Here is a 9,614-nt window from a genome sequence, read left to right as displayed (position 1 = left end):
ATCCATAGCACTACTCCCAGTGCTCGCACTCTCATGCCTCAATCGTCCTGACCATGGACGTACACTGCTACTACTCTCAGCTTCTGCTGCTGGCCCAGACATAGTAGTAGAGCTAGAACTTGCTTGTGATGGCAAGTTCACAGGTACATTAGCCTCAAGTGTGTCAATGACTCCCTCATCTCTTGCTTTGTACCAACTAGCAAGCTCATCAAACACCACATCTCGTGAGATGACTACTTGTCTAGTTTGAGGGTTATAACATTTGTAAGCCTTTCGATCCTGTGCATATCCAACAAAGATACATTTCTCTGCTTTAGGATCCAACTTCCGTCTTCTTTCATCAGGCACATGAACATAAGCTACACATCCAAAGACTTTCAGATGTCCAATATCTGGCCTGTAACCTGTAAGCCGCATCTCTGGCGTGCTTCCATGAATGGCTGCTGTAGGTGTTTTGTTCAGGATATACACTGCAGTAGCACATGCTTCTGCCCAATAGTAATCTGGCATGCTCTTTTCATTGAGCATTGCCCTTGCCACTTCACATATGACACGATTCTTTCTCTCAGCCACACCATTCTGCTGAGGTGTATACCTGCATGTCAACTGTCTTCTTATCCCATGCTTCCGCAAGAAATGCTCAAATGTTTTTGAGGTGTATTCACCACCTCCATCTGTTCTCAGACACTTAATCCAACAGCCATATTGTTTTTCTACAAGAGCTTTGAAATCCATGAATTTTTCCAGCACTTCACTCTTCTCTCTCAAAAAATATATCCATGTCATCCTGCTGAAGTCATCTATAAATGTCACATAGTATAGACTTCCTTTGATAGATGGATTTTGCGCAGGGCCCCATACATCACTGTGCACTATTTCAAGTGGCCTGTTACTCATATTTCCTTCCCGAGGAAACCTCAACCTTGCCTCCTTTCCAAACTGACAGGCTTCACAAACATGCATATGTCCATCATATTTGAATCGAGGCAATCCACTGACAATGCCTCTTATTTGCATGTTCTTTAATCTCTATATATTGACATGTCTAATCCTCTTGTGCCACATGTCAATGTCCTGCACAATCCCATTGCTCTTTGAAAACATGGCTGAACTCAATTCTGGTATGCCTGCATCCAATTTGAACAACCTTCCTTCCTTCTTGCCCTTGGCAATCAATCTACAGCCATGCTTAAAATCTTCCACAAAACAGCCTTTCTCATTGAATCTTACTTGTAATCCCTGCTCAACCATTTGGCCTACTGATGCCAAACTCTTTGTGATGGATGGTACATATAACACTTCTGACATATTCTTCACATTTCCATCATGCATCCTCAAAGGCACACTGCCAACATGTGTTATAAGATGCTGAGTATCATCTCCTGTGACCACATAACCATTTGTATCCAATGGTTGCATCTTCTCAAACCACTCACCATGACATGTCATGTGGTTTGAGGCACCTGAATCCATATACCATGACTCATCTCGAGCATTCTGAGAATCCATTGTCCCCATAACATGCTTCATTGCAAAAAGATGGTTTGAAATCCCATCATTGTTACTGGTAGATGCATAATTTCCATGTTGTGGTCTTCCATTCCTCGCATCATTCTGCTTTTTGTAACAATCTTTTGCCAAATGTCCAAGTTTGCCACAATAGTAACATTCAATCCCATTCAAATTTTGTTGAGGACCTTGCCATCGTCCTCTACCACGAGCACCTGTTCCAAATCTCCCCCTATGGGATTGAAATCCACGTCCTCCACGTGATCCAAATGATGACTGTGAATTCTGAAAATTCTGATTTGATTGTGGTTGAGTAGACCTGTCATTCCACCCACGTCCTCCACGGCCTCGAGGGGTAAATCTCCCCCTGCCTCGAGAGCCTCTAGATGAGTAAAAAGCCTGATTTCTTGCATGTTCATCATTGCTTGACGAGGATACACCGCTTGTAACACTCATACCACCAAGGCCAAGCTTCAATTCTTCCACAATGAGCAATGACACAAGCTCATTAAAGTCTGGCATTCCTCCCAATCTTACTGAGATGGAAGTGTCAAAAGATTTGTATTCTTTGCCTAAACCACGCAATGTGAGAGCAACCAAATCATCATCATCCATTGGGGCATGAATCGATGACAAGGAATCTGCATAACCCTTGATTTCCTGAACATACTCATGTATACTCCTATTCCTTCGTGTTACACTGTGAATCTGTTGCTTTAGTTGTATTTTCCTTGCACCAGTGTCTGTCTCATACATTCGGCACAATATACCCCATGCTTCTTTCGGTGTATCTGCATCTTGGATGTGAATGAGCAAGGCATCTGTTACACATATTGAAAAATAATGCAACACCTTCGAAGACCGCTCTACCCATTGCTTGTGAGCCAGCAACTGAGCATTATTTGGTTGAGGAGGTAAGTATGGCTCCGGGTCTTCCTCCGAGACGAGACTCCATAAACCTTTGCCTTTCAAAAAACTCTTCATTCGAAACTTCCACACTTGAAAGTTAGTGCGGTCAAGCTTCTCGCCAACAATCTGTATCGAACCATCTCCCATTGTTGCAAAAAAATAGAGTAGATGTACCCTTTCGATTACAATGTATGAAGTACCTTTAATGCTCCAAATCTCTCCAAATCACATCAAATTCTTGAAAATTGTGTGCATTAACATCCCACAATGGTTCACCAACAATGTACAGTCGATCAAAGTTGAAACCAAATGATACTCCTTCAAAAAAAAATTTCTGGTTTTTTTTCTCGCCAGAGAACCAGTCAAAGATCTTGCTCTAAATCCTTCAAATCTTGTCCAAATGCAATGATTCAACTTGAAAGGGCTTCCCAACACATTGCTCCAACATATCCTAGAAGGGTTTGATCCAATTCTTCAAGGGGAATGAGAACCACCAATTTTTGTAACCTCTGGTTTGAATTTTTCTGCATCTGTCAGGTACCACCTCTCACTAAAATTGCTCTATCTCCTTCAAATCTTCTCCAAATCCAAAACTTTTTGATTCAAAAGTTTAGCAACTCATAGGACTCTACTTGTACCAGAGGACTTTGGCCAATTTGATATATACAAGGATTAATGCCTTGATTAAAAATGCTCTGTTTCTGGACAGACTTTCTGCAAACCTGCACACCTCTGATAAATCACTTCAATGAGCTCCAAATACATGAAATGAGCTGCAACCAAGCATCACAAGTCCTTAGAAATGTCTTTGCTAAACTCTCCAAGCTTTAAATCATTCAATTTGGTGTCCAAATGAGTGAATTTCATGAAATCAAATGAAACTGTCCATCCTTCTGCAGAGGAATGCGCCGCCTGCTCTTGTGGGCTGTAGAGAGAGGGGAAATCAAAATTGACTTGATAGGCTTGTTAGAAATGACCTAATCTACCTTGGGTATGAAGGGTTTAGCTCAATTTTCTCTGTAGCTCCTGCAATTGATCCTCCACGGGGGGTATGTCCACTGGTTTTGTGAAAAACCAGAAACTTTTACATAAATCCACTTTCTCTTTATTTTAATCAAATCTGTATGCATCAATCTGCTTCAAGATTCTGTATGTTGCTTGTGCCCACTTTGTTAATACATTTGCAAGCCCAAATACACGTGCCTTTGTGTATACATTTGCCAAGAGTATACATTCACTTCAAGCTTTCCATGAAAGCTTAGAGAAAAAACCAGAATTTTTCCTTTGCTTTATGCCCTTCAATCTTCACTGAACCTGCTCTTTGATACCTGCAATCCGCAGAGGGGGTCTTGCTACACTCACCAATGGTCCTTAGCTCTCAGATCTGATGCCGGTGTGTGCTCCACAGCTTTTCCTTTGCTCCAAGCTCCAATGGCTTCCTTCACAGCTTTTTCTTCTTCTTCTCTCACTCACTCTCACAACTCAGCTTTTTCTTCTCTCTTCTCTCACTCACTCTCACAACTCAGCTAATGAGCTCTTGGCTCTGATACCATGATAAAAAACAGGAGCAGGATGTAACACACACAAGAGAAGCAAACCCTAATCCATAACCATCAATCATAAAGAAGGAGAGAAGCCATAGTCACCATCTCTCTCACACACACAAAGAGGAACACAACATAGTGTTTTGTCCACACTACAAAGTAAACCTAATGTAATGTCCACACCACACATGACCAGCTGGACGCGGTCATAAACACACCACACGATATCTATCTACCATACTGTCACTCTGTTAGCACCCATGTGCTATCCTCCAGCTGTATACGAGCTTGACATTTCAACAACATGCTAGATTAGAGTTGCAGTAGATTGGGAATGTGTCGTGATGGTCTTCCATCCAAGACTTAGAACATTCCCCCATGGAGAAAGGTGGAGTGCCCTTAGACACCTTTGGTGGGTCTCCCTACTTGTTGCTGCTCTGGAGCCAGCACGAGTAGTAGTTGGATTGGTGTTTGGGGGCTTGTTAGCCTTGTGGGAGAGAGATTTTACCATTTTGTGCCCTCTATGGAAACCCTTGAGACTAGTTCTCTGAGGCCTATGGCTTCATAGTTCTGGATTTGGTTGGTACCTCTGTGATTTCCACCATGTATGATATCAAGCCTTTTGGGCTGCCTAAGCCAGTTGAGAAGTTCTGATTCATCGTTATGGGGAATAATTCCTTCATCATGGTTGAGCCAGGATGTCAGAGGAGAAGGAATTGCAAAAGCTGTGGGAGCTACTATGGCACCCCAGATGCCTTGATCCAAGCCTTCTTCTAGTTTTAGCTCCTGTGGCCCTTGATGTTGAGGAATCCATGATTGGTCAGAACCCCAATCGTGGAGAACACCCTTACTCTAAAGCCAAGGACAACCAATGAGTAAGGAATAAGCACGTCTAACTTCAGGAAGTCAAATCACCACAAAGTCTAGACAGAACGGAATCCCTTGGATAAAATGACAATGACACCTTCTACTAGGCTGATGGGGGTCACCTCCCATTGGGTAGCCTCCAAACACAGAAGTTAGCTCCCTGCTGAGACCTAAGGCATGGAGTGTGAATTCAGGCATAAGGTTCACCCCAGAGCTGCTGTTAGCTATTGCCCTAGAAAGTTGAGTACCATGAATTTCCACAAAAAGGTGGGGGCTTTGGTAGTTAGTAAGGGAGGGATTAACTTGGCTGATACTTGTGCAACCAGCGAAGCCTAAAGGAAGTGGAACCCACCATACCGTCGTCCACCACTAGAAGTGGTTGGCATATCATGGAGCTACTCTAGAAGGGCACTGAAACCTTGGCAGAAATTGGGGCTAATCCAAATACGATCGAAGAGGTTTAGTGACATTGTGTTTTTCTTGAGGAGATCCTCTACGGAGAAAGGCAGAAGCGGTGCTCTGGAAAGCAAAAGAGAGGGGTAGGTTGTTTGTCTGACATAGAGGGTAGGTTGTGGAGGACCTTGAATGGCTGTAAAGAAGGATTGATTGATGACTATTTGGGGAAGTGGGAGAGTGTTATCAGCATGCTCCTCCTCTTGTTGATTTGTAGTAGGCATAGCCTTCCTTTGTGATCCAGTGACCATGACGGGCGGATGGTGGATCCTCATGATTTTTTGTTGGTGTGACAGACACACTAAGGGTGGGAGAGGAAGGTGAGAAAGTGGATGGGGAATGTATGACAAAGACGAGGTGTGCGGTTGGAAGTGGAAATGTGAAGTCAGAGGAAGTGGATGCCCGTTGGTGGGGGAAATCCTGGGTATACTGATCTTTTGAGTTAGGGTAATGCTTGTAGGGAAAATCACCTTCAAGAAGGGGGTAGCAGCTTTGGTAGTGACCATATTCCCCACATTTGTAGGTAGAGGATGGTTCGATTATTATGGGGTTGGGGAGGGTGAGGAGGATGGTTCATGGGGGTTGCTCGATGGTGGCTATGGTGTGCAGGAGGATTGGATATGAGTGGGGGAAGGTAGGTCACTTGAGGAGTGGGTTAGCAAGGAAGCAATAGTAGCAAAAGGGGAAGGTGTGTGGAATAGCCAGGGTAGCTATGGTATAATGAGCAAAGTTGGAGGCTATTGAGGTGTATTGAGAAGTTTGCTACTACCTAATGAAGCTAATTGAACCCCTTAAGGTAGTAGCAATCCCTTTCATGATGTATGCCTTTTTCACAAAAGTTGTAGAACCTCCTCTTTGGGCTTTCTCGAATGGTATGTCTAAGTGACTGAAATATAGCACACCACAGGTTCTTTTTTGTTTCTTACTGAGTCTTCAGTTCTTTAATCTCCCTTTTGAGTTGGAGAAAGGTACTTTCCTCACTCGGAGGTTTCTACCTCACTTTGAGTTCCTCTAGCTCACTTCAGCTTTGGAGCCAGGGGGTCATCCAATTATGTCATTATTGGACTTACAGAACCCACAACATTCTCAAAGATTAGTCGCGCATTCTCAAGTTGGGAGAGTTTGTGAAATTATAACAATGTAGTTGGTGTGGGCTGACTCTCTTGGATCTTCTATTAGGTTGTCCTATGTAAGACATACCTGATTAGAGATCCTCAATGCAACTACAAAGTCATCTCGGAAGAGGTCAAAAGCATGGAAAACTCTTCAAGTTGAGTGGATCAGTAGCAAAACTATCAGCAATGCAAGCTGATAGGTCAGCCTCCTTACCTCCATCAAAACTATGGCATAAAAGGTATGGTCACATGAATTTCAATAGCATGTGTCTGTTGAAATCAAAAGGTATGATTTTGGGCATACCATCCCTGCAAAAAGTTGATAACGTATGTGAAGCTGTTGCATTGGCAAAGTAGTCTAGAGCATCATCTTCTAGAAGCACCAATAGAGCAAGAGGACTTCTTGACCTCATTCACATAGACATCTGTGAGTTAGCCCACACTCCTTCACTTGGTGGTAATACATACTATGTTTCCTTCAAAGATGATTACTCCACATATACTTGGGTTTTCTTCAGAAATCCAAAGCTAAAGTATTTGGCATTTTCAAAGGACTTCATGTTATGGTTGAGAACATGACAAGGAGAAAAGGGGAGTGGACTCATTCGTGTGAGCTCGACATCTCTTCTAATACACTCTTGTACTCTATGTCTGTAGTTGCTTTGCTAGTCTTGAGCAGTCACTTGCCTCTGTCTTGATTTGTACATTATCCTTTCCATTGTGATCTCTACAAAGTGTGTGTGGTGCAATGTGTGGACTTGTATCATTGTTTCTTGAGTAGTGCAAGTGTCTTCTTCCTTTGTTGCAATATCATCTCTCTTGTGTTATATTCATTATATTGTCTCTCACCTTGTGTTTGAGCTTCATTCCACTCTATCTTTGTATCCATCATGAGCAGTGAGGACTCTGGCCATGCTGTCCAGAGGAGAGTCCACCATTTAGTGTGTCAGTACTACACGCAACCAACCCTGCTAGAAATGTAGTCTCTTGGAGTAAGTAATTGCATGGCATACCCAATAGGGATGGGCGACAAGGAAACTTGAACTGATTTCACTGGAGTAAGGGCCTATCTCCAGATGCAATCACCTATGCTTATGTCTTGAAGGCAACAAGGGTATACAAATTCATGGCTATTGGGAAAAGATGTGTGCATGGCACTTCTTTGGTTGATATATATGCCAAATATTGTTTCCATGGAGCATCTCAAAATCCCTAGACTCCATACACAAACTCACCAACAAATCGTTGTGGATTCATGGCAAGTTCAATCCCTCTTAGGTTTGTGAAGAGTTGAGGAGAAGAGGAATGATGATGTCAACTACACATGAGTAGTTGTGTGGGGAAGGAAGAGAATTGTAAGGATTGGAAAGAAATGGGGCTTTCTTTGATGGCCTGAGTGAAAGCATGTGCTAAGAAGAAGGAGGGAGTAGACTATATGATGATATTCTCAAAAGAGGGTTACCTAAAAACATCACTTACATAGGAAGCATGTTAGTCAATGTGTATGCCAAATGCGGTGTGCTTGCCAAAGCACATCACCCTTCAAAAGTAGATATGTAGAGGAGTACATTTTAGGTATGGAGTGTTATAGCAGATATGGTGTGCTCCGACACTTTAATCACAATATATGCAAAATGAGGTGCATTAACAAAAGCAAAAGAATATCAAATGTGGTGTCCAGATACCTTTTCTCCTCTCTTGTGGTCTTTGGGGATTTCAAGGTCTCCTTTTGAGGGCAAGCAACTACACCAGCACCTTGTAAATTGGCACATGGTCATGAGGAACACACTTGGGCAACTTGCTTGTATATATGTATGTGCAGTGCACAAATCTTGAATGCCCATTTTTGCTTTAATAAAATGTAAGATACGAATGTCTTTATATGGAACTTTTTAATAGGAGCTTATGATGGATTTGGTTGTGTTTCTCTTTGAACAAATGCAAGTGGAGAATGTCATTCTTGACAAGGTAGATTTTGTGTATGTTTTGTCTACATATGCTAACAATAATGCAGTGTGTACTGAAGGAAAACAGCTACATGTTTGTATCATATCTATGGGACTTCATTCAAACTTCATTATGACAACTGCACTTATAAATATGTACAGAAAGTGTGATGACATTGAGCTTACATGGAGCACTTTTGCAAGCTTGCTTGAGTGAGATCTTGTTTCACGTGAGGAATGCTTTGATGGGAACCTACACATAGCAAGGTAGCTAAGGAAGCTTTTCACACATTTGAACAACTCCATCAAGAAGATTTTTTTCCTGAAAGGGTGACTTTTATGCATGTACTTAGTGGTTTTTCAAGCCCTGCTTATCTAAAGCAAACGAATCCATGTTTCCTTACAGTCTAAGGACTTAGAGAAGAATGTTATCGTGGGTGGCCATCGCACTTTTGCCAACATGCATGGCAAAATGCAGTAGTTTAAAGTGTGCACGACATCGTTTCAATCAAATGCATGCTTGTAATGTGGTGACGTGGAATGCCATGATTGTAGTGTTCACTCAACACGAGCATGGAATGCCATGATTGTAGTGTTCACTCAACACGAGCATGGTAAAGAGACCTTGTAACTTTTTAACCAGATGAAGGTAGAGGGAATAGGGTCAAATAAGGTAACCTTTTCTAGTGCACTTGATGCTTGTGCCAATGAGAGGTTCTTAAATTCCGAGAGAACCATAGATACCCATGACATGTAGGGTGGTGCGTCAAAAAGAGGAGCCCACTCCCCCCTCGTTTATAGCCCACTCCCGCTCGTTATCACATGGGAAGGATATCTATTCGAAGGAAAGATGTTACATGGAATTAAAGGAATTTTCAATGGAAATTAAACAAAAAAAAATGGGGTCCTATACGTATGGGTTTTCTATTTGTTTTCAACTCTTTCATTTAGCTATCTACATGTAACATCAAGTTTGGACATGAATTATCTAAGAGGGGCCAATGGTGATTGCAGCCTGGTGCTGGAGTTTAAGAGGTGTAATGCTAGCCTAAAATTTGAAGGCAGCAGCAGCAGAGGGCATTTTCCCTTCTTAAGCCTTCTCTAAAAGGCCTTTCCAAAAATTGCGCATCAAAATATGGCCACCATTTAAGATGGAGTGTAAGGGGAAACAAAGAGTGGGAGTGAGAGCATGAGTGAGGAGGGTAGAGGATTGGGAGTGTAGGGTTGAGGGAAATGTGGGAGGGTTAGGGATCAGGGTGATAGGGGAGAGA

This window comes from Cibotium barometz, chromosome 54 (assembly GCF_041138505.1).
Source record: "Cibotium barometz isolate CiBa-2024 chromosome 54, ASM4113850v1, whole genome shotgun sequence".
Classification (NCBI taxonomy): domain Eukaryota; kingdom Viridiplantae; phylum Streptophyta; class Polypodiopsida; order Cyatheales; family Cibotiaceae; genus Cibotium; species Cibotium barometz.
Note: the sequence above shows the minus strand (reverse complement) of the source record.